A 27,626-nucleotide genomic window follows, 5' to 3' on the forward strand; every position below is an offset into this window, starting at 1 on the left:
TAACTTATAATGCAATAGGGCTTTGGTAAATCACTTTTACATTGTACGTCCTCCTACGTACTTTGTTTCCTTTCCAAAATAATGTTGCACATTCATAAATATTCATACAAATGTTCTTTTTAAACGCATATGATAGGTCCTCGAACGCTTTTGTAAATCGGATATGTGTGTTATAGATACAGTGTAGTGTCCTCGTACATCTAGGCAAACTTGATCTGTGCTACCTTTGCAATGAAATGTCCTCGAATGTTTTTACAAACCTGGTCTGTGTTACCTATACAATGAAATGTCCTCATACGTTTATGCAAACCCGTTTTGTGTTCCCAATACAACTGAGTGTCCTCATAAGTTTACGCAAACTTGATCTATGTTACCTTTGCAATGCAATGTCCTCATACAGTTATGCAAACCTGGAATGTGCTACTTTTGCAACTCATTGTCCTCATTCATTTATGCAAACTTGATCTGTGTTACCTATACAGTGTAATGTCCTCGATAGCTTTTGCAAACCCGGTCTGTGTTACCAATAGAATTTAATGTCCTCATAAGTTTATGCAAACATGATCTGTGTTACCTTTACAATGCAATGTCCTCATACATTCATGCAAACTCGGTCTGTGTAAATTACCTGTACAATGTAAGGTCCTCATACGTTGCTGCAGACTTGGTTTGTGTTTCCTGTACAATTTAATGTCCTTATAAGTCTACGCGAACTTGATATGTGTTACCTTTGCAATGTAATGTCCTCGAAAGCTTTTGCAAACCCGGTATGTGTTTCCTATACAATTTAATGTCCTCATACGTTTCGTTTTATTAACTCTCACAACATTCAAGAAGTACGTGTATCTGGAAACAAGCATCTTTTCTAATCCCTTTTTAAATTTCTCATTGTACTGTTTTGTTTATTTTGGTGTACCATGGACTTCGTATCTTTTGAAAAGAGTACTTTTGGTATTATCTTTATTATGATTATTATTATTGTTGTTATTATTATCTCAAACAACACAGTGGTCTTCTTCTTTTTATCATTTTTATAATCTCTTCAATTTTCCAAACTCTATTTTTCTCTCTCATCTTCACTTATCTCTTCCTTTTCTCTCTTCTCATTTCTCTTCTCTCTGCAACCCAGCCCCTCTTCATCTTTGTGTGTGTGTGTGTGTGTGTGTGTGTGTTGTAAATGCCAGAAATCCTGGTATGATTTTTATGACTTTGGGGTCGAACAGCCAAGTTCCTTATGATCTTTCATCTCGATTCTCACTCATTCAGATTTGTATGTACTTTATAATTATGTATGATCATCATGTGCAACTGTGCACTTTTATGTATTTTTATACTGATGAGTGAAATAAATGAATCTTGAATCTTGAATATTATTGCTATTATCATTAACATCATCATCATTAATATTCTTACTGCAATCCAGTGAACAGCAATAAGACTAAGATTTTAATACAGTTATTGTGCTTTGGCCTGTTTCAGAATTATTCGTAGAGACAAGCAGACAAGTGACAGAGATTCAGTTAACAGTGGAACACCTCTGAAAGAAAGAATAAAAGCCAAATAGATGAGGAAATAATTCAATAAGGTGGAACCATACTTTAAAGGAACAAAAAATCATTCTGTGTAACGTGTATCAAGTACGTTTAGGCCCTGGGCCAGTTCTTTATAAAAAAAACAAAAAACAAAACAAAAAAGCAGTAATATAAATGCATTTTACATTAGGTAATTTTAGCTATCATAAGGAGATTATCATAACAAGGTTCCATTTTACTTATAGAATTCAGATACAAGCAAATTCATCCACTACAAATATTCATATAGATTGTTTTCTAACAATTTTTTTTTTAATAAAACTCAACATGGAAGAAGGAACTTGACATACATGCTGTCAGGCATTCATAATGTATAAACAACTTTTCTCTTACATGTACAAAATCTTGATGGAATGCAAAAATCTCCAGAAATCACCTCTTCATTTCACTTGAAAGGACAGAAGTAACTTAACCTGAAAACCCCCTTTACAGAAGGACTTCGTTAAATTTCAACTACAAAAAATCGGGCAAAAAAAAAAAAAAAAATGCCCAGGTGATGGCTTTTGTTGTCCACGACCAAGGATTTATTTTAAGAACTCAAAAAGCATAGTATAAATCAACCAAAAAAATATTTTTAGAATCTTTGTCTTCTAGGGCCGATTTTTCTTTTTTTAATATTCATCTCTAGCATAGAAATTATAAATGACAAGTTAAACAGATTACTACATTGGTACATAAGCATACTTTCTCATGTGCAAACTACATATAATTGGTTCAACACAAGGGGAAAAATTAGTGTTGCATATATCCACTTTTAAACTTATGCAAGGCTAATGTTCTGTTCTTTAACTTCTATCCCTCTACCTAAAAATGAGAGAGAGAGAGAGAGGGAGAAAAAGAAGTTATGTAAGTGCTACCTAACTGATCCCAACAATTCTGGATTCCCTGTACCACAAACCTTAGTTACCTACATAAATCTGCACATTACATGTATCCCTAACAAACAAATCACATCATCTTCATAGCATTTACCCAATGACTGTACACAGTGTCTCTTTAAGCACCAAGAAATTGATAAGTATTTATTTTACGGTACCTCTACACACCCTAATAAAAAAACCATAACAAAACAAAGGAACAAATAATGTCAGTAATGCCCAATGGATTTTTTCCAGGGTCCCGTTGCATAAATACTATCATGGTAACGTTGCCATTATGGTAACTACCATGGTAACAGAGCTCAGCAAGCAATCAAAATCAATTTTTCCATGGTGCATGTACTTAATATAATGGCAAAGTTATTATATCAGTAAGCTCTCATGCAATGGGACGTATATCTTAGTAAACTACTAAGAAATGAAAATCCACTATTGCAACATACAGATAAATTTTATAACGCAAAGGCCAACCCTCTCTGCTACCAATGCATCCATCCCAGTCTCTTTGTGAGGTTAACAGAAAAGCAAAGGTAAAAAGGTAATCCCTACTGTTCCTAATAATTGGCCCGTATTTCTCCAGTGCATTCCCAGCCTCATTTTGAGATTTTGGGAATTAACATTATACTTCATCCCCACCAAGTCCAACAGTAATGCCAGCCAAATCCGGGTTATATTCCAGAAATCCCACTATAAAACGATACGATATCCATCGTAACACACACAAACACAATAGCTACGAATTGTCAAAAAGTAAAACAAATACAAGGGCTCTCCTACATTTCAAAAGTAGTCCCTATAACTATCAAATGCACGTCATGCATAACACACAAACAAAATTGAATTCACAACCTAATCGTATTGACACATTTTGTCTCCCTGAGCAACGCTCCCTAGCGTCCGATGCAAACAGTGCAATGTTGTAGACAATGGGCTTTCACAAAAAGAGTTTCAGGACAGTACATGGAGCCACTTTAAACGTGGAAAATGGGTGAAATTTGAGCATTTCACTAGACCTTTGAAATTTGACCTCTGGCCTAGTTCACTCAAAAGCTAATCAAGTGATTACCACATCACACTTCATCATTTTGGACCAGGTTGGGGGAAATTTGTTCTTTCCAGTCTGAAGTTATTGCATTGAAGGATAAATTTCATGATTTGACCTTTGGCCTCCAGCTGAGTTAACTAACAAGCTAATGAAATGATTGCCTTATCACACTTCATCCTTGGACCAAGTTTGGGGAAATTTGCTCCTTCCCATCTCGAGTTATCATGTAAACGGATAAATTTCTTGCTTTGACCTTGACCTTTGACCTTTGACCTCATGCTGATTTCAACCCAAATCTGATCATGTGATTGCCCCATCACACAACATCCTTGGACCAAGTTTGGGATAATTTGCTCCCACCAGTCTTGAGTTATCATGTAAACGGATAAATTTCTTGATTTGACCATGATCTTTGACCTTTGATCTCTCGCCGATTTCACCCCAAATCTACTCAAGTGATTGCCCCATCACACTTCATCCTTGCACCAAGTTTGGGGAAATTTGCTCGTTCCAGTCTTGAGTTATCGCGTAAACGGATAAATTTCATGATCCGACCTTGACCTTTGACCTCAGGCCAATTTCACCCTAAATCTAATCAAGTGAATGCCTTATTCTTCTATTTCCTCTTCACTTCCTGTGAAGGCAATGATTGCTTATTGACAAATAATGGGCAAATATAGAATATTTTGTTTGACCTTTGACACAAATATACTTAGGACAGATATCAGATATGCTACAAAAACATGTCCGCTTCAAGTAATGCACAATACATCTATAAAATGTGGATGTAGTATACTGCACAAGTGGACGCTTTCCTCCTTTATACACTTTGTTAAAAAAATTAAATGCAAACACACACACATTCTCTTTGATTACAAATAATCCATTGCAGTCCATGGTATAACATGCAGATCTAATGTCAATAACTTCCATACTTCTTAGGAAGGATAGATACAATTGTGATGTTTGTTTTATTTCAGCAATGAATTTATGATATCTTACCTTTCACAAGTGTCATGTGATGAGTTTCTTTTCACACCTTCTTAGAAAATACAATTAGTCATGCAAAACATTTGCAATTGTGCATGGAATGTTTGTTCATGGTTTGATAATTCAATGGAAGTTTATACACATAACCATTTCTTGCAGCTATGATTTTCATCATGGTGATCCCTAATAATTGCGACCCATATCTTTGTGTGTGTACATATATAGCTCTTGTATTCTTTTCCTCATTGAGTTAAGAGGAATTCAATGAGAATTTAGTTTCTTTTGTTTGATAATGTTATAAACCCTGTATTTAATCTTAGTCCAGGGTAGTTTCGCAAGTACAGGATATTTCTCTTGACACTCAATGCATTCTACTTTCCCTGGGACTTTGAAAGTCCTATAATTTGTTTTGAAGAATGTGTCCACAGCATGCTGTTGGGCTGTTGTCCAGGTAATACGTTCAGCTGAAAAAAAGAAAAAGAAAAGAAGAGCTTTTGTAGGTGAGTGAAAAGAATTCACGTACGTATTTGATAACTTCAGGACAGCCACATGTGATGCAAAAATTCGACTAAAATTGAAAACTTTTCAAAATCTGTTTTACTTAGTAATGTACAGATGTCACATATATGTACGTGCAAACCATGGAACCAAGGAACTGGGACAAATGATTCAGAAAATGTCAAACACTGGGACATTCCTGAATTCCCTATACATTACTATGGACAAATTTTTATCTATTTTTTTTTTTTTACAAAAAAAGTTTGTGAAGGGTGAAATTTGCTCTTCCTGTTAACCCGAGAAATAGGGACTGTCTCTGTCAAACAGGTACAGTTGGTAGGTATTATTTCATCATTTTTTCACTTGACCTTTTTCAAACCCCTATATTGTCCCACTTGAATTACTAATAGTGTGGTGTATTTTAAGCTTGGTAAAAGAATCAAAATAAATGGCGGTAATTTGTCCATGCAGTATTCTTTAAAGACCATTTCAGAAGCAAAACCAATCAGTAGAAAGCTAAGAAGTAGAATACAACAATGAAAGTTTCGTGCATTTTCACCGCTTACCAGCTGAGCATTTTGCTTCAGCAACACTAAAATATGCGAGCTTCAAATATAGGCTTCATTGCACCCCTCACATGTTCCAGTGAAGGACGTGGGCTTACCAAGAAGAAGAAGAAGAAGAAGAATTATCTGACATCATGTCATGAGAGAGCAAGGCTGTGATTACATTGGTTTTACATTGAAAAAATGGATTATTTTTTATTTTCCACATCAAGAATTTGAATTTTTTATAGTAGAACCTCAAAGAATGGCTTATTATAAATCAATAGAAAGCTTGTGAGCTAAAGAACTTAAATGTAAGAAGAAATTTATCTATAATGCTCAAATATGTTAATTACAGTCACAATTTTCATATGCACCTCCTAGCGACCAGAAATGGCAAAAACCAGTCGTCTTTTCCTTTCCAAAGCCTGTGACGTCATTGGTTGTAGCAAGTTGCGTGAAACCGGCTAGTAAACAAACACAATACTAACGCAAGTAATCACACCTTAGTTCTCATGAGACGATGTCAGAGAATTCTGGCTGATGTACAATGCAATACAGCCCATCTTCAGAGCTTGTGAATTTGAGTTCTAAAGTAAATACTCGGCTGGCAATCCGTGAAAATGCATGAAACTTGCATTGTTGTATTTTGTAGCTTACAAGCATTCCATTAGTGTTTAATTTGTCAATTCAAATTTTTGCTTCCAATAAGGTCTTCAAGATTAATACAAACAAAATGGATTCACGTCTGAGTCAACTTTCTGTGTATTCACACGTAACTTAACTGTGATAGAATTATAAACCTGAACATAGCGCGACAGGTATGTTGTCTTGACTCTTCACTACCTTGACATATCATATTAACCCATTCACTACTATATTCTGTAAATCCCCATAGACTTTGTACAGGGCCCACCCGGTTCCCATAGGCAACGGGTTAAAGAAGCTATAACCTGAAATTTCTTTAAATTTGACCTGTGACCTTTAACCTTCATACTCTAGATCTCCAGATTTTCTTCCCAGGGTGATACATGCTTTGAACAGGTTCAAAGTTTTAATCTCAAACAGTTCTTGAGATTAGGTTAAGCTGATGGATCTATGGATGGACAACCTAAAAACAATTTCTCTGGCACCACCTTTGGGTTGACCGAGAGATAAGTAAATACACCCCCTTAAAATAGGACTACCAGCAAAATATGAACTACATGTAATGGTTACCTTTTGATCTCTTTGCAACAGGATGGCTCCTGCTTGGCTTCATAGTCCCACACGGTCCATCGCTCTCATCTGAGAGCTCTGGGAAGAAAAAAACAACCCATTAATATCCTACATTAATTTACCATGGCAATGCAGTTTCCAACACATTAAAACATGACGTCTTGCTTGAAAAATTAGGAAGTAGTTCGATCCGCAATATTTCTACCTGATTTATTGCCATATGCCGTTACCATGGCAATGCAGTTTCTGACACATTCAAAAAAGAGGTCTTGCATATCTTCACCATAAGACCAATGTGTGTGCCAAATTTTATGAGCATTGCCCAGAAACTGAGGAAGAAGATTTGCATCGGACGGACCAGCCGACCAACCACACGCTGATCCCTATACACCTCCTTCAAATTTAGTTTGGCTGTGGTATTAAAAAAAAAAAAAAAAAAATCATATAAATTAGCACAAGTGGAGTGCAACTGGCAGTCTCCCCTGCATTATGCAATTCATGGCAACATTCTTGACTTTGTGACATGGAAATATCACACAAATTCTTTAATATCCCTAAAAGTTGTATAGAATGTGCATGTGCATACTTTCTAAATTATGTTAAAAATTCGAAAACTTAACCTTAGGTTAGGTTTTTTTATGTCGATGACGCCGCCATTTAAAAACGGCGCCTATGTCTCGCTTCTACTATGCAGGCGAGAGAAATATTTGGGACAAAATTTCATGTGTCTGTGTAGAAATTCTGTATTCCTAATGTAGTACAGTACTTTACTGAACAACTTTGTGAGGACATTCATCTGTGAATGTAACACAGAACTTATTTCAATAAATGTATGAGGACATTACAACGCAAAAATAACAGTTCTTGTTTGGATTAATGTTACATATGAAACACAGAACTAGTATGCATAAATGTACGAGGACCTTACACAGAAATGTAACACAGAACTTATTTCCATAGATGCATGAGGATATTACATTGCAAAAATAACAGTTCTTGTTTGGATTAATGTTACATATGAAACACAGAACTAGTATGCATAAATGTACGAGGACCTTACACAGAAATGTAACACAGAAATTGTTGCCATAAATGTATGAGGACATTAAACAGCAAAGAAAAAACACAGTGCTTGTTCGCACAAAGTATGAGGGCATCAAAACTGCAAATATGACACAGACATTTTTCACCTATACAAAGGAGGACATTCCATTGTTGAATTTATAACTTCTCTTCCGTTCTTCTTTTTCTTTCTCTATTGTGCCTTTTTTTGCACCTCTTTTAAAAGCCAATGAAAAAGCATTTCCCCTCCCCCAGATATTAATTGGACTACTTTGTATTCATTCGTACTTTTCTATTAAACTTTCTAAATACATGTTCTTTGCTTTTAACTTTTTCCAAGTTGAAATAGGACCATCAGAAAAATATGTACTAATAGTTACCTCTTGATCTCTTTCCAATTCCATGGCTCTTGCTTAACTTAGTTCCATCCCTCTCATCTGAGGGCTCTAGAAAAAAAAAATAGTTGCAACACAAAGTACAATCTTATAGCCAACTAAATCACTCCACACAACTTAATGCTGTTTATTGCATTTAATATCTGAGATTACTACAAATAATATACCATGGCACCATACCACTCCAGTGTGCATGAATATCACTTTTAATTATGGGAAATGTATCAGGATACATTTAAAGTAGGAAATTGGTCTTATTCAAATGACACCGTGTCAGCCATATATGACGATGATCCATCGAATGGTTCTTAAATTATCGTGAGAAAGGGCAATTTTCATGTATACAGTGACATCTATGACCTTGACCTTTAACCTCATGACTTTCAAATCTAATCAGACCATTGTTCCTCCCCATATGCATACATGAGCCAAGTTTGAAGTTGATCCGTCAAATGGTTAACTTATTGTGAGAACAACCCATTTTTATGTATATGACTTCTATGACCTTTGACCTTTGACCTTGAGACCCACTCATCTAATCAGATCATTGTTCCTCCCATATGCATACATGAGCCTAGTTTGGAGTTGATTCGTCAAATGGTTCTGAAGTCATCACGAGAACAAAAACGCGACGGACGGACAGACAGCAGACTGACGGACGGACAACCCGAAAACATAATCCCTCCAGCACCCACCTTTGGTGGGCGAAGGCATACAAAATTTAGGCCATGCATACATTCTTCAAGATAACAGAAAGAGCAAAATAAGATTAAGCATGACACATTACTAATAACATGTTTACTCAATTTCAGCTTATGATATGTTACATGTAGACATAGGGATACCCACCATACACCCATATTTTCATGAAGTACAATGTTTTCATGAAATACTTTATTGGCAAAAAATGAAGTAGAATATATAATAAAGAAGTTTGGAAGACACAAATTCCTTTGAGAAACCTTGAGATATGGATTACTGACCAAACACTACACTAACCAGTTAAATATCTGTGATGTCAGTAGATGTATTTCTAGGTACATTTAACTTCTTTTAATTTGAATATCATGAGGACACAGTTGTTTAAAAAAAAGAAATGATGCCAGATGCAATATAAATATAAAAGTAACTGAATATCAGTAATAGGATGGTGTGCAAACAAGGTGTAACTCTAAGATACATTAAATAAACTTACGTCTACTTGACTGGTCATCTTCTTGAACATCTCCATCAGGGGCATCGTCTTCTTCACACGACTCTGCAGTGAAAATAGAGAGATGAGAGACTTGGGAGAGGGGGTTTGTCCAATGTTTCAAATTTTAGAAAGACAGTTGACTTCAGAAAGGTTGACCTACTTAAAGCACAATTCTCCGGTATGTGGCACTTTCAGTAGCTGTCATTCTAATTATGTTAAATGATCCCTCAACAGCCTACTATACAGATTTCTCCTCTGGACGTCACAGCCTTGTGGCCCTATACACCGCACCTCAAGTGGGCACAGAGTACTCCAAGTACCTCTTCACCTTCAAATGTTTTACATCATGTGTAGGTGGGCTCAACAGGAGAAAGATCCAGCTGGTCTTCACACTAGACAACAAGAGTGGGAATATCCTTGGACGTCATGTGTTGGATGTCAGGGTATGCGCTTGCCCAGGGAGGGATTGGAAAACGGAAGAGAAAGCCTTTGAGAGGTCCAAAGCACCTCAGAAGAAACCCCTCGAGAGGTTGGAGCAAAGTGACATTAGTGGTGGGCGTTACATCTTTCTCAAAGAAGGCGAAGAAGGACAAAGAGACGTTCTACATTCTGGTTCAAGGGTGTGAGAAGTATGAACTCTTCAGGAAGATCAAGGAGAGTCTTGACTTGATGGACTATGTTGAACCGAGTCAGATCAGCCAGTACAGACAACAACAAGCTCAGCAACAAATGCAACTGAATCAACATATCTGCGATGAGCTGCAACGTTACTACAGGAAAATAAGTCGAAGACACTGGGTGGGAATGAGAAACAACAGTGGCACACCTCTCTCTCTCTCGTCCGTTTTTCTTCTATGCATATTTTACAAGTGTTACAGTGCATAGTTTTACTTATTTTGTTATTCTTATAAGTGGATTATGATTTCATTCATGTCATGTTTTAAATCTTGGAGTGCTACACAGCTATGTCAAACATTCACTGTAATTGATCGCTACTTACTAACTACAGGGGAAAATGTATTAGTTGTGAATATGACAATAAGATTGTACATACGTTTTGTACACACTTTTCAGAACTCATGGTGTCACAGTCACTGTGTTACAGAACATGTATTTATAATCTATGTCATAATTCTACTGTCAATTAATTCTTTCCACTGGGTTCTACTTGGTTATTGTCATTGAGTCTCTGATACACCCATTCAACATTACCAGTTTTCTAAATGTTCATTAACTTCACAGATTTGGACAGAAAATCAAGTGCGCAAAAATCCATGTCCATTTTGCGTCACGGTGTTACGGTTCTAATTAATAGCTCATAACTCATTTATCACTGTGAAGTTTTATTCATTCTTTTCTTTTCAAAGTTGCTTGTGATGATAGTCATAGATACACAATAAAACATTGTTCTCAAGTCTTACTGATTGTTTATTATTTTAATACAGTTATGGAGTGAAAATCTAATCAAAGTGTCAGTGTTACAGTTCAAAGTTTACCTTATTTTGTTTTTTTATTAGTGATTTATAATTTCAATCATGTCTTGTTTTATCTTGACGTGTTACACAGCTATGTCAAACATTCACTGTAAATGATTGCTTCTAACTACCTACAGGGAAAAATATATGAGTTGTGAGTACGACAATAAGATTTTACATACAGTTTGTACACACTTTGTTGAAGTCACGTTGTTACAGTCACGGTATTACTGTGCACTTAGTTATAATCTAAGTCACAATTCTACTGTCAATCAAAATTTTCTTTCACTGGGTTCTACTTGGTTATTGTCATTGAGTCTCTGATACACCCATTCAACATTACCATGTTTTCAAAATGTTCATTAACTTCACAGAGTTTGGACAGAAAATCAAGTGCGCAAATATCCATGTCCATTTTGCGTCATGGTGTTATGGTACTAATTAATAGCTCATAACTCATTTATCACTGTGAAGTTTTATTCATTCTTTTCTTTTCAAAGTTGCTTGTGATGATAGTCATAGATACACAATAAAACTTTGTTCTCAAGTCTCACTGTTTGTTTATTATTTACATTTATTGAGTGAAAATCTAATCAAAAGTGTCACAGTGTTATCGTGGAATTGCCCATTAAATAAACTTACGTCTACTTGACTGGTCATCTTCTTGAACATCTCCATCAGGGGCATCGTCTTCTTCACACGACTCTGCAGTGAAAATAGAGAGATGAGAGACTTGGGAGAGGGGGTTTGTCCAATGTTTCAAATTTTAGAAAGACAGTTGACTTCAGAAAGGTTGACCTACTTAAAGCACAATTCTCCGGTATGTGGCACTTTCAGTAGCTGTCATTCTAATTATGTTAAATGATCCCTCAACAGCCTACTATACAGATTTCTCCTCTGGACGTCACAGCCTTGTGGCCCTATACACCGCACCTCAAGTGGGCACAGAGTACTCCAAGTACCTCTTCACCTTCAAATGTTTTACATCATGTGTAGGTGGGCTCAACAGGAGAAAGATCCAGCTGGTCTCCACACTAGACAACAAGAGTGGGAATATCCTTGGACGTCAGGTGTTGGATGTCAGGGTGTGCGCTTGCCCAGGGAGGGATTGGAAAACGGAAGAGAAAGCCTTTGAGAGGTCCAAAGCACCTCAGAAGAAATAGTAAACCCCTCGAGAGGTTGGAGCAAAGTGACATTAGTGGTGGGCGTTACATCTTTCTCAAAGAAGGCGAAGAAGGACAAAGAGACGTTCTACATTCTGGTTCAAGGGTGTGAGAAGTATGAACTCTTCAGGAAGATCAAGGAGAGTCTTGACTTGATGGACTATGTTGAACCGAGTCAGATCAGCCAGTACAGACAACAACAAGCTCAGCAACAAATGCAACTGAATCAACATATCTGCGATGAGCTGCAACGCTACTACAGGAAAAAAGAGTCGAAGAAACTGAGTGGGAATGAGAAACAAAAGTGGCACACCTCTCTCTCTCACGTATGTTTTTCTTCTATGCATATTTTACAAGAAAAATACTAAAACACTGCCTTTCAGCACTCTTTCGAAAAGTGGGTGTGATCATTTCCTGTACAATGTCTTAAAAAGATGTCATACTCCCAGACATTGAAATTTGTACCTCTGTGTTACTGTGACTGTCAATAGATCTAAAGAACTAAACTGGATCAAAAATCATTCCATGGGTTTCTAGATACCTTCCCCCTCCCTTTTCCTCATCGAATGAACCAGGATATTTTTTTCACTACACTGGGCTGTACTACCACAACTCTAGGAACATGCGGGTGAATGTATACTTCCAGCATATATGAATAAGCCTCTGTGGATTAATGTTGTACTCGTATATCAGAATGAAAAGTGTTTTGGAATAAAGATGTTTAAGAATACTTGTACTCACCATTAAGATTGACATTGATACTGTCCAAGGACATCCCAGAACACTCGCTCATCTGTCCCTTTTCCATTAGCAGCAGTATTTTTGCGATCTTAGCTACCTGTAGTGTGTTCTCGGGCAATCTATAAAATTCTCTATGTACTTGAATGTTGTGGCCCATAAAGGTGGCGAGTACATCCAGTTCATTGTCCTTCAGACATAATATCTGGGACATGGTCGCCACATGTTTCCTCAGCTGAGTGGATGTGATGTTTTCTGGATGTTCTGCTCCAGACGACTGAGCACACTTTCTCACAGCATCACAACCCCTATACGGTGTGGTACAACCTGGGCGTGCAAACAGGTACATATTGGACTCTAGGACTCCAGCATCTTGCCTAACGTTTTCATCTGCCAAAACATCAAGTGCTTCTTTCATTCCCTTCGTCAGAACCACAGGAACTGTTCTCCCTCTCTTTCCGGGTATTTCAACTCTTGACAGTTTCTTGCAAAGCTCCTTTTCAAGCTTGTTGAGGCCCTGTAGAACGTCTTTGTTGACTTCTCCAGTACGTTTTTTGTAGTTTTCTACTGTCATCCTTTCCACCTCTCCACTACGCTTCCTATTAAACAGGACAGTCTGGGCAAGCATAGCTTGACCCAACTTGGAGAAATCTTCCCTGCTTACAGAACCTGCTGTGATGTGTGCCATTGACTCCTGCACCTGGCCCTGGATGGTCTTGTGCACCTTTTGTATGTCAGATGACAAAGAAATTATTGTTGGTCTGTTCCTCTTTGCTGCGTACAGAGTCTTGAGGGCACCTGTTGAAACTTTCTCAGCCCATTCAATAGAGCACAGTTCACCAAACTGTTCAGCCTTTTCTTTCTGACTTGTGTCCATTTTTTTCAGTGCATCAGCCATAAGAATCCTGGCACACTTTTTGAGTGAGTGTCCTACTTTCAGCGCTAGTGAAGGTGTCTTATACTTCCCTGAGCTTTCATCCAAGCCTGCTATATTGTTGACAGCTCTGACCACATCATCAAACACCTGTGGGTCAATGGTCTCAGACAAGCAGTTGATGCCTGGTCTTATAGATCTCATTTGAAGGAGTAGCCGACCCATTTCCCTCAACTTTTGTCCAACATAGTTGTAATGGTTTTCTGAATCCTGGAACTTTGACAGAAGTTGTGCACCTAGCTTTATGATTAAATCATCATGCCGCACTGCCAAACTAACATCATCATGAGTCATTCGACGGAAGACCTCATCCCGAAGTCTTACAGGCACTTCTTTTGGCATTGGCAGTTGATATCCTGAGGTTTCTCTGCCATGTCCATCTCTTGATTTCCAGCATGGTTTTCTGATTCAGGTTGACTGGTATTGGGCTCATATGGATGATCTGCTCTGGATGTACAAGGTATGTCCATCTCTTGATTTCCAGCATAGTTTTCTGATTCTGACCTATGTGTAAAGCCAGGTTGACTAGTATTAGCCTCATATGGATGATCTGCTCTGGATGTACACGGTATGTCCATCTCTTGATTTCCAGCATAGTTTTCTGATTCTGACCTATGTGTAAAGCCAGGTTGACTAGTATTAGCCTCATATGGATGAGCTGCTCTGGATGTACGCGGTAAGCGATATGGAAAGACATCAGAATCACAATCATCACTGCTGACTCCACTTGGATTCACCCATGTTGGGTCAGCATCATCATCATCATCATCTATTTCTTCCTATGGAAACAAATAAAACACAAAGTAAATGCAAATGCAATAATCAAAATGAAATATTTTGCCAAGCAAAGCTGGATCTGAAAATAGCTGAGGAATGTCTCCTCATAATTATCACCTATTTCTATTAATACCCCCCATAAAGAGTCATCTCTATAAGTCACTTTATGACATGATACCAGACACAACACACATCAATCTTTAAATATTTGCTTCTTTCTTTTACAGCACCCCCTCCCCCCCCCCCCCCCCCCCCCCCCCCCCCCCCACGGAACTAGAATCTACTGATAGACCACACTTAGTTATCTAACAATTGAAAGAAACCAAACCCTGGGAAAAGTAAATTTTAATGAAAAGAAAACAGGGAGGGAAACAAATTATTTACATGTTTAATTAACATTGGGGAACAGAAGAAATGTCATGAAAGTCTGAGAAGTCTCAATTTACTTTCAATGCCACATACTTATGGTCAACCCTAAATATGTTTCATACCTAAACTTTGGTATTTTCTGCATCATCTCTATGGATGGATTTTGACACAGAAATTGTTTACATATTAAAACGAGGACATACATGTATCACTACTACAACGTAAGCAATTTGAGCATATTTATTGAGGATCCCTATAGGAACCCTTTGAAGGTACAGTGGAACATCGTTATAACAAGGTGCTTGGGACCAGAGAAATTACTTCTTTCTCTCAAAACTTTGTTATATCAGGGCATAAAATACAATAGAATACAAAGAGTTGGGACCAGAAAAAATACCTTGTTATAACAAGAGTTTGTTAGATCAGTGCTCTTTATAACAAGGTTTGACTGTATTACTTACCACAGATTCTTCCATATCTTCATGAGCATCTTTTTCGCTGTTTCCTCCGTTTACTGGAGTTTCCTTGGCCAGAGTGGACTGCAATACATGGGAAAAAGACATAAAATATTTCAACAGCAAATTCATCAAAGAAATTGTTTATATATAAGAATGAGGACGTTACATTACTTCCTATGCTAATTTCTCTTAATTTCTCTTCTTTTTCTTTTTCTCTATTGCATTTTTGGTCCAGTGTGCTGGCAATGGTGTAGACATACCCCTCCCCTGAATCACTAAAGAACACACAACTTGTTTGCAAAAATGTGTGAGAATATTACACTGCAAATATAACAATGAACTTGTTTCAATAAATGTACGAGGACATAACACTGCAAATTTGACACAGAAATTGTTTGCATATTCAAACGAGGACATATCATAGCTGAGCTATCAGCATATTCATTGAGGATCCCTATAGAAACCCTTTGCAGGTATTACTTACCACAGATTCTTCCATATCTTCATGAGCATCTTTTCCGCTGTTTCCTCCATTTACTGGGGTTTCCTTAGCCAGAGTGGACTGCAATTCATAAGAAAAAGACATAAAACATTTCATCATTGAAATATAGAACTATATGAGGACATCACAACAGCAAATTCATCAAAGAAATTGTTTATATATAAGAATGAGGACATTACATTACTTCCTATGCTAATTCCTCTTCTTTTCTTTTCTTTTTCTTTTTCTCTACTTCATTTTTGGTGCAGTGTGCTGGCAAGGGTGTAGACACACCCTTCCCCCCCCCCCTCCTATACACTAAAGAACAAAGTATTTTAGGAGAGAAATAAATGTGTGAGAATATTACACTGCAAATGCAACATTGAACTTGTTTCAATAAACGTATGAGGACATTACACTGCACATTTGACACAATAACTGTCTACACATGAATGAGGACATTACATTGCTTCCTATGCTAATTTCTTTTCTTTTCTCTTCTTTTTTCTTTCTCTCTACTGCATTGTGGTGCAGTGTGCTGGCAAGGGTGTAGACATACACCTCCCCCTCCCCCTCCCCCCTCCCTATACACCAAAGAACAAAGTAGTTCAGGAGAGAAATAAATGTGTGAGAATATTACATCACGAATGCACGGTGAACTTGTGTCAATAAATGTAAGAGGACATTACACTGCAAATTTGACACAAAATTGTTTACATATATGAGGAGGACATAACATTGCTTCCTATGCTAATTTCTCTTCTTTTTCTTTCTCTCTATTGCATTTTTGGTGCAGTGTGCTGGCAATGGTGTAGACATGCCCCTCCCCCTCCCCCTCCCCACCCCCACCGCGATACACTTCAGAACACAGCACTTGTTTGCATAAATGTGTGAGATTATTACACTGCAAATGCAACATTGAACTTGTTTCAATAAATGTATGAGGACATTATACTGCAAATTTGACACAGAAATTGTTTGCATATATAAACGAGGACATTACAATGCTTGCTATGCTAATTTCTCTTCTTTTCTCTTCTTTTTCTTTCTCTCTACTGCATTTTTGGTGCAGTGTGCTGGCAAGGGTGTAGACATACACCTCCCCCTCCCCCCTCCCAATACACTAAAGAACAAAGTAGTTTAGGAGAGAAATAAATGTGTGAGAATATTACACTGCAAATGCAACATTGAACTTGCTCCAATAAATGTATGAGGACAATATACTGCAAATTTAACACAGAAATTGTTTACATACATGAACGAGGACACAACATTGCTCTCTATGCTAATTTCTCTTCGTTTCTCTTCTTTTGCTTTCTCTCTACTGCATTATTGGTGCAGTGTGCTGGCAAGGGTGTAGACATACACCTCCCCCCTCCCTTATACACTAAAGAACAAAGTAGTTTAGGAGAGAAATAAATGTGTGAGAATATTACACTGCGAATGCAACATTGACCTTGTTTCAATAAATGTGTGACGACATTACACTTCAAATTTGACACAGAAACTGTTTATATATATAAATGAGGACATAACATTGCTTGCTATGCTAATTTCTCTTCTTTTCTCTTGTTTTTTTTCTTTCTCTCTACTGCATTTTTGGTACAGTGTGCTGGCAAGCGTGTAGACATACACCTCCCCCTCCCCCTCCCCCTCCCCCTCCCCCTGCCCTATACACTAAAGAACAAAGTAGTTTAGGAGAGAAATAAATGTGTGAGAATATTACACTGCAAATGAAACATTGAACTTGTCTCAATAAATGTATGAGGACATTACACCGCAAATTTGACACAGAAATTGTTTATATATGTGAATGAGGACATTACATTGCTTGCTATGCTCATTTCTCTTTTTTTTCTCTTTTTTTTTCTTTCTCTCTACTGCATTTTTGGAGCAGTGTGCTGGCAAGGGTGTAGACATGCCCCTCCCCTGATGCACTACAGAACACACGGCTTGTTTGCAAAAATGTGTGAGAATATTACACTGCAAATACAGCAATGAACTTGTTTCAATAAATGTATGAGGACATTACACTGCAAATTTGACACAGAAATTGTTTACATATATGAATGAGGACACTACATTGCTTCCTATGCTAATTTCTCTTCTTTGTCTTTCTCTCTATTGCATTTTTGGTCCAGTGTGCTGGCAATGGTGTAGACATGCCCCTCCCCCTGATACATTAAAGAACACACAACTTGTTTGCAAAAATGTGTGAGAATATTACACTGCAAATACAACAATGAACTTGTACCAATAAATGAATTTATTGGAAAAAGACATGAAACATTTAATCATTGAAATACAGAACTATATGAGGACATTACAACAGCAAATTCATCCAAACATTGTTTATATATAAGAATGAGGACACTACATTGCTTCCTATGCTAGTTTCTCTTCTTTTTCTTTCTCTCTACTGCACTTTTGGTGCAGTGTGCTGGCAAGGGTGTAGACATACCCCTCCCCCTCCCCCCTCCTATACACTAAAGAACAAAGTAGTTTAGGAGAGAAATAAATGTATGAGGACATTACACTGCAAATTTAACACAGAAATTGTTTACATATATGAATGAGGACAGTACATTGCTTCCTAAACTAATTTCTCTTCTTTTCTCTTCTTTTTCTTTCTCTCTATTGCATTTTTGGTGCAGTGTGCTGGCAAGGGTGTAGACATACACCTCCCCCTCCCCCTCCTATCCATGAAAGAACAAAGTTGTTTAGGAGAGAAATAAATATGTGAGAATATTACGATGCAAATGCAACATTGAACTTGTCGCAATAAATGTATGAGGACATTACACTGCAAATTTGACACAGAAATTGTTTACATATATGAATGAGGACACTACATTGCTTCCTATGCTAATTTCTCTTCTTTGTCTTACTCTCTACTGCATTTTTGGTGCAGTGTGCTAGCAATGGTGTAGACATCCCCCTCCCCCTGAATCACGACAGAACACACAACTTGTTTGCAAAAATGCGTGAGAATATCACACTGCAAATACAACATTGAACTTGTTCCAATAAATGTATGAGGACATAACACTGCAAATTTGACACAGAAATTGTTATCATATTCAAACGAGGACATATCATAGCTGAGCTATCAGCATATTCATTGAGGATCCCTATAGAAACCCTTTGCAGGTATTACTTACCACAGATTCTTCCATATCTTCATGAGCATCTTTTCCGCTGTTTCCTCCATTTACTGGGGTTTCCTTAGCCAGAGTGGACTGCAATTCATGGGAAAAAGACATGAAACATTTCATCAATGAAATACAGAACTATATGAGGACATTAAACCAGCAAATTCATCGAAGAAATTGTTTATATATATGAATGAGGACATTACATTGCTTCCTATGCTAATTTCTCTTCTTTTCTCTTCTTTTTCTTCCTCTCTACTGCATTTTTGGTGCAGTGTGCTGGCAATGGTATAGACATCCCCCTACCCCTGATGCACTACAGAACACACAACTTGTTTGCAAAAATGTGTGAGAATATTACACTGCAAATACAACAATGAACTTGTTTCAATAAATGTATGAGGACATAACACTGCAAATTTGACACAGAAATTGTTATCATATTCAAACGAGGACATACCATAGCTGAGCTATCAGCATTTTCATTGAGGATCCCTATAGAAACCCTTTGCAGGTATTACTTACCACAGATTCTTCCATATCTTCATGAGCATCTTTTCCGCTGTTTCCTCCATTTACTGGGGTTTCCTTAGCCAGAGTGGACTGCAATTCATAAGAAAAAGACATAAAACATTTCATCATTGAAATATAGAACTATATGAGGACATCACAACAGCAAATTCATCCAAGAAATTGTTTATATATAAGAATGAGGACATTACATTGCTTCCTGTGCTATTTCTCTTCTTTTCTCTTCTTTTTCTTTCTCTCTACTGCATTTTGGTGCAGTGTGCTGGAAAATATGTAGACATACCCCCCTACCCCTCACATATACAATAAAGGACACAGCGCTTGTTTGCATAAATGTGTGAAGATATTACACTGCAAATGCAACATTGACCTTGTTTCAATAAATGTATGAGGACATTACACTGCAAATTTACCACAGAAATTGTTTACATATATGAACGAGGACACAACATTGCTCCCTATGCTAATTTCTCTTCTTTTCTCTTCTTATTCTTTCTCTCTATTGCATTTTTGGTGCAGTGTGCTGGCAAGGGTGTAGACATACACCTCCCCCTCCCCCTCCCCCATCCTTATAGACTAAAGAACAAAGTAGTTTCGGAGAGAAATAAATGAGTGAGAATATTACACTGCAAATGCAACATTGAACTTGTTTCAATAAATGTATGAGGACATTACACTGCAAATTTGACACAGAAATTGTTTACATGAATGAGGACATTACATTGCTTCCTATGCTAATTTCTCTTCTTTGTCTTTCTCTCTATTGCATTTTTGGTCCAGTGTGCTGGCAATGGTGTAGACATGCCCCTCCCCCTGATACACTAAAGAACACACAACTTGTTTGCAAAAATGTGTGAGAATATTACACTGCAAATACAACAATGAACTTGTTTCAATAAATGTATGAGGACATAACACTGCAAATTTGACACAGAAATTGTTATCATATTCAAACGAGGACATACCATAGCTGAGCTATCAGCATATTTATTGAGGATCCCTATAGAAACCCTTTGCAGGTATTACTTACCACAGATTCTTCCATATCTTCATGAGCATCTTTTCCACTGTTTCCTCCATTTACTGGGGTTTCCTTAGCCAGAGTGGACTGCAATTCATAAGAAAAAGACATAAAACATTTCATCATTGAAATATAGAACTATATGAGGACATCACAACAGCAAATTCATCCAAGAAATTGTTTATATATAAGAATGAGGACATTACATTGCTTCCTGTGCTATTTCTCTTCTTTTTCTCTTCTTTTGCTTTCTCTCTACTGCATTATTGGTGCAGTGTGCTGGCAAGGGTGTAGACATACACCTCCCCCCCCCCCCCCTCCCTTATACACTAAAGAACAAAGTAGTTTAGGAGAGAAATAAATGTGTGAGAATATTACACTGCAAATGCAACATTGAACTTGTTTCAATAAATGTATGAGGACATTACACTGCACAGAAATTGTATATATATATGAATGAGGACATTACATTGCTTCCTATGCTAATTTCTCTTCTTTTTCTTTCTCTCTATTGCACTTTTAGTGCAGTGTGCTGGCAATGGTGTAGACATGCCCCTCCCCCTGATACATTAAAGAACACACAACTTGTTTGCAAAAATGTGTGAGAATATTACACTGCAAATACAACAATGAACTTGTTTCAATAAATGTATGAGGACATAACACTGCAAATTTGACACAGAAATTGTTATCATATTCAAACGAGGACATACCATAGCTGAGCTATCAGCATATTTATTGAGGATCCCTATAGAAACCCTTTACAGGTATTATTTACCACAGATTCTTCCATATCTTCATGAGCATCTTTTCCGCTGTTTCCTCCACATACTGGGGTTTCCTTAGCCAGAGTGGACTGCAATTCATAAGAAAAAGACATAAAACATTTCATCATTGAAATATAGAACTATATGAGGACATTACAACAGCAAATTCATCGAAGAAATTGTTTATATATAAGAATGAGGACATTACATTGCTTCCTGTGCTATTTCTCTTCTTTTTCTCTTCTTTTTCTTTCTCTCTACTGCATTTTTGGTGCAGTGTGCTGGCAAGGGTGTAGACATACCCCTCCCCCCCCCCCTCCCTTATACACTAAAGAACAAAGTAGTTTATGAGAGAAATAAATGTGTGAGAATATTACACTGCAAATACAACAATGAACTTGTTTCAATAAATGTATGAGGACATTACACTGCACAGAAATTGTTTATATATATGAATGAGGACACAACATTGCTTCCTAGGCTAATTTCTCTTCTTTTCTCTTCTTTTTCTTTCTCTCTACTGCATTTTTGGTGCAGTGTGCTGGAAAATATGTAGACATACCCCCCTACCCCTCACATATACAATAAAGGACACAGCGCTTGTTTGCATGAATGTGTGAAGATATTACACTGCAAATGCAACATTGACCTTGTTTCAATAAATGTATGAGGACATTACACTGCAAATTTACCACAGAAATTGTTTACATATATGAACGAGGATACAACATTGCTCCCTATGCTAATTTCTCTTCTTTTCTCTTCTTATTCTTTCTCTCTATTGCATTTTTGGTGCAGTGTGCTGGCAAGGGTGTAGACATACACCTCCCCCTCCCCCTCCCCCATCCTTATAGACTAAAGAACAAAGTAGTTTCGGAGAGAAATAAATGAGTGAGAATATTACACTGCAAATGCAACATTGAACTTGTTTCAATAAATGTATGAGGACATTACACTGCAAATTTGACACAGAAATTGTTTACATGAATGAGGACATTACATTGCTTCCTATGCTAATTTCTCTTCTTTATCTTTCTCTCTATTGCATTTTTGGTCCAGTGTGCTGGCAATGGTGTAGACATGCCCCTCCCCCTGATACACTAAAGAACACACAACTTGTTTGCAAAAATGTGTGAGAATATTACACTGCAAATACAACAATGAACTTGTTTCAATAAATGTATGAGGACATAACACTGCAAATTTGACACAGAAATTGTTATCATATTCAAACGAGGACATACCATAGCTGAGCTATCAGCATATTTATTGAGGATCCCTATAGAAACCCTTTGCAGGTATTACTTACCACAGATTCTTCCATATCTTCATGAGCATCTTTTCCACTGTTTCCTCCATTTACTGGGGTTTCCTTAGCCAGAGTGGACTGCAATTCATAAGAAAAAGACATAAAACATTTCATCATTGAAATATAGAACTATATGAGGACATCACAACAGCAAATTCATCCAAGAAATTGTTTATATATAAGAATGAGGACATTACATTGCTTCCTGTGCTATTTCTCTTCTTTTTCTCTTCTTTTGCTTTCTCTCTACTGCATTATTGGTGCAGTGTGCTGGCAAGGGTGTAGACATACACCTCCCCCCTCCCTTATACACTAAAGAACAAAGTAGTTTAGGAGAGAAATAAATGTGTGAGAATATTACACTGCAAATGCAACATTGAACTTGTTTCAATAAATGTATGAGGACATTACACTGCACAGAAATTGTTTATATATATGAATGAGGACATTACATTGCTTCCTATGCTAATTTCTCTTCTTTTCTCTTCTTTTTCTTTCTCTCTACTGCATTTTTGGTGCAGTGTGCTGGAAAATGTGTAGACATACCCCCCTACCCCTCACATATACAATAAAGGACACAGCGCTTGTTTGCATAAATGTGTGAAGATATTACACTGCAAATGCAATATTGACCTTGTTTCAATAAATGTATGAGGACATTACACTGCAAATTCAACACAGAAATTGTTTACATATATGAACGAGGACACAACATTGCTCCCTATGCTAATTTCTCTTCTTTTCTCTTCTTATTCTTTCTCTCTATTGCATTTTTGGTGCAGTGTGCTGGCAAGGGTGTAGACATACACCTCCCCCTCCCCCTCCCCCATCCCTATACACTAAAGAACAAAGTAGTTTATGAGAGAAATAAATGAGTGAGAATATTACACTGCAAATGCAACATTGAACTTGTTTCAATAAATGTATAAGGACATTACACTGCAAATTTGACACAGAAATTGTTTACATGAATGAGGACATTACATTGCTTCCTATGCTAATTTCTCTTCTTTGTCTTTCTCTCTATTGCACTTTTGGTGCAGTGTGCTGACAATGGTGTAGACATGCCCCTCCCCCTGATACATTAAAGAACACACAACTTGTTTGCAAAAATGTGTGAGAATATTACACTGCAAATACAACAATGAACTTGTTTCAATAAATGTATGAGGACATAACACTGCAAATTTGACACAGAAATTGTTATCATATTCAAACGAGGACATACCATAGCTGAGCTATCAGCATATTTATTGAGGATCCCTATAGAAACCCTTTGCAGGTATTACTTACCACAGATTCTTCCATATCTTCATGAGCATCTTTTCCACTGTTTCCTCCATTTACTGGGGTTTCCTCAGCCAGAGTGGACTGCAATTCATAAGAAAAAGACATAAAACATTTCATCATTGAAATATAGAACTATATGAGGACATCACAACAGCAAATTCATCCAAGAAATTGTTTATATATAAGAATGAGGACATTACATTGCTTCCTGTGCTATTTCTCTTCTTTTTCTCTTCTTTTGCTTTCTCTCTACTGCATTATTGGTGCAGTGTGCTGGCAAGGGTGTAGACATACACCTCCCCCCTCCCTTATACACTAAAGAACAAAGTAGTTTAGGAGAGAAATAAATGTGTGAGAATATTACACTGCAAATGCAACATTGAACTTGTTTCAATAAATGTATGAGGACATTACACTGCACAGAAATTGTTTATATATATGAATGAGGACATTACATTGCTTCCTATGCTAATTTCTCTTCTTTTCTCTTCTTTTTCTTTCTCTCTACTGCATTTTTGGTGCAGTGTGCTGGAAAATGTGTAGACATACCCCCCCTACCCCTCACATATACAATAAAGGACACAGCGCTTGTTTGCATAAATGTGTGAAGATATTACACTGCAAATGCAATATTGACCTTGTTTCAATAAATGTATGAGGACATTACGCTGCAAATTCAACACAGAAATTGTTTACATATATGAACGAGGACACAACATTGCTCCCTATGCTAATTTCTCTTCTTTTCTCTTCTTATTCTTTCTCTCTATTGCATTTTTGGTGCAGTGTGCTGGCAAGGGTGTAGACATACACCTCCCCCTCCCCCTCCCCCATCCCTATACACTAAAGAACAAAGTAGTTTATGAGAGAAATAAATGAGTGAGAATATTACACTGCAAATGCAACATTGAACTTGTTTCAATAAATGTATAAGGACATTACACTGCAAATTTGACACAGAAATTGTTTACATGAATGAGGACATTACATTGCTTCCTATGCTAATTTCTCTTCTTTGTCTTTCTCTCTATTGCACTTTTGGTGCAGTGTGCTGACAATGGTGTAGACATGCCCCTCCCCCTGATACATTAAAGAACACACAACTTGTTTGCAAAAATGTGTGAGAATATTACACTGCAAATACAACAATGAACTTGTTTCAATAAATGTATGAGGACATAACACTGCAAATTTGACACAGAAATTGTTTACATAATGAATGAGGACATTATATTGCTTCCTATGCTAATATCTCTTCTTTTTCTTTCTCTCTATTGCATTTTTGGTGCAGTGTGCTGGCAATGGTGTAGACATGCCCCTCCCCCTCCTCCCCCCCCCCCCCCCCCCCCCACCGCGATACACTTCAGAACACAGCACTTGTTTGCATAAATATGTGAGATTATTACACTGCAAATGCAACATTGAACTTGTTTCAATAAATGTATGAGGATATTACACTCCACAGAAATTGTTTATTGCCATATGAATGAGGACATTACATTGCTTCCTATGCTAATTTCTCTTCTTTTCTCTTCTTTTTCTTTCTCTCTCCTGCATTTTTGAAGCAGTGTGCTGGCAAGGGTGTAGACATACCCCCTCCCCCTCCCCTATACACTAAAGAACACAGCACTTGTTTGCATAAATGTGTGAGAATATTACACTGCAAATGCAACATTGAACTTATTTCAATAGATGTATGAGGACATTACACAGGTCTGCAAATTTGACACAGAAATTGTTTACATATATGAACGAGGACACAACATTGCTCCCTATGCTAATTTCTCTTCTTTTCTCTTCTTTTTCTTTCTCTCTACTGCATTATTGGTGCAGTGTGCTGGCAAGGGTGTAGACATACCCCTTCTCCCTCCCCCTCCCCCCTCCCCCTCTCCCCTCCCTTTACACTAAAGAACAAAGTAGTTTCGGAGAGAAATAAATGAGTGAGAATATTACACTGCAAATGCAACATTGAACTTGTTTCAATAAATGTATGAGGACATTACACTGCAAATTTTACACAGAAATTGTTTACATTTATGAATGAGGACATTACGTTGCTCCCTATGCTAATTTCTCTTCTTTTTCTTTCTCTCCATTGCACTTTTGGTGCAGTGTGCTGGCAATGGTATAGACATGCCCCTCCCCCTGATACACTAAAGAACACACAACTTGTTTGCAAAAATGTGTGAGAATATTACACTGCAAATACAACAATGAACTTGTTTCAATAAATGTATGAGGACATAACACTGCAAATTTGACACAGAAATTATTATCATATTCAAACGAGGACATATCATAGCTGAGCTATCAGCATATTTATTGAGGATCCCTAAAGAAACCCTTTGCAGGTATTACTTACCACAGATTCTTCATGAGCATCTTTTCTGCTGTTTCCTTTATTTACTGGGGTGTCCTTGGCCAGAGTGGACTGCAATTCATGGGAAAAGGCATAAAACATTTCATTATTGTCTTGATAGTTTCATAGTTGCACAAATAAGACGGTCATATTCTTAAATATCAACTGGTCAAATTTATTATTTCTCTCCTAAAATACTTGTACGATTGAGGGCATTATATTGCTGAGTTGCTTATTTCTCTTCCTCTCGCTTTTTTAATTCTCCACTGTTTTATTTATGCAGAAAATTGTCGCCATTTTGTGTTTTTTTTTTTTTGGGGGGGGGGGGGGACAATTGGGGAGGAAGACTTGAGAATCAAGTTTAGGGCAAACAATTTTTTTTTTCATTAAGCACCCTGGAATTTTTTGAAACAATTGATAAATTACCACTTAACAGAATATTCCTAAAGGACGTTTTCTGAGGGTTTATTCTGAAATGTGGACCTGTCTATCAAAGTGAGATCCTTTTTTTATAGCTAAGTTTAGTCATTTACACACTGTAAGGACCACCTGTATTACGTAAGTTCAGCAGGGTTTTTTTTCTTTTACAATGGAATTACCTTGAATGTCAAAGGTCTACTAATGTTAGGTTACTTTATAAGCAAGTTTTTCACATTTAAGGTCCACCTTTTAACAAGTGCATACACTAGAATAAGCAACAAAAACATATATATTCACTTACCTGTCGCCACGGTAAATTCTCTACTCCATAGTCGTATGTCAGTTCAACACCTTCTTTAAGGTCCACCAAAGCAAACAGGCACAGATGGGGGAAGCTATCATCAAATGTGACCTTTTTCATGATGCTATTTGGACGGATGTGTTCATCGTTGACCCACCTTGCCAGGCAAGAATTGCTATCTGATGCATCAATCCTGGAGAGAGTGAACATACCCAGAACAGGAACTTTATATACAGTACTGGAAGTTTTCAACTCCCCTATCTGTCCCAAATGGTAAATCACTGCACTAAAATGAAAAATTAACTAGAAAAGCTGTGCTGTGTCCATAGGACACGGATGCCCAAGTTAATGTGATTAGTAAGCATTTCTTAGTTCTTTGGTGTGAAAAAGTTCATCAAAAATGTTGATCAATTTGCATATATAGGACTGTGACCTCTGGCCTCAGACCTCTGACCTGCAAACTCTGAATTTAGAAATTGACCTGTTTTAGTGTGCTCTACCTATACTCCAAATTACTTAAATCTGCCCAATATTTTTCAAGTTATTGCATGGAAACAAATTTGCATATATTATGACCTGTGACCTTTGACCTGCCAACTTTGAATTCGAACTTGACCTGTATTTCAGTGTGATATTTTACAAACCAAAAATTACTTAAATCTG

The 27,626-nt window shown here is 37.2% G+C and overlaps 1 protein-coding gene and 1 long non-coding RNA gene across 2 annotated transcripts in view; both read right to left on the reverse strand.

Annotated features, from left to right (window-relative positions):
* LOC139745115 (histone H4) overlaps nucleotides 1–27,626 on the reverse strand; it is a 50,995-nt gene that overhangs the window by 20,318 nt on the left and 3,051 nt on the right. The gene's annotated exons all lie outside the window — the stretch shown is intronic.
* On the reverse strand, nucleotides 3,764–10,157 carry LOC139745112 (uncharacterized). The gene is made up of 4 exons (XR_011711868.1): nucleotides 9,419–10,157; nucleotides 8,209–8,274; nucleotides 6,767–6,844; nucleotides 3,764–4,969 (listed from the first exon to the last, which is right to left on the reverse strand). It is a non-coding gene; the product is annotated as an uncharacterized lncRNA (long non-coding RNA).

Source organism: Diadema antillarum, unplaced genomic scaffold, assembly GCF_040938485.1.
Source record: "Diadema antillarum isolate AM-2024a unplaced genomic scaffold, OU_Dant_1.0 seq00001234_RagTag, whole genome shotgun sequence".
NCBI classification, from domain to species: domain Eukaryota; kingdom Metazoa; phylum Echinodermata; class Echinoidea; order Diadematoida; family Diadematidae; genus Diadema; species Diadema antillarum.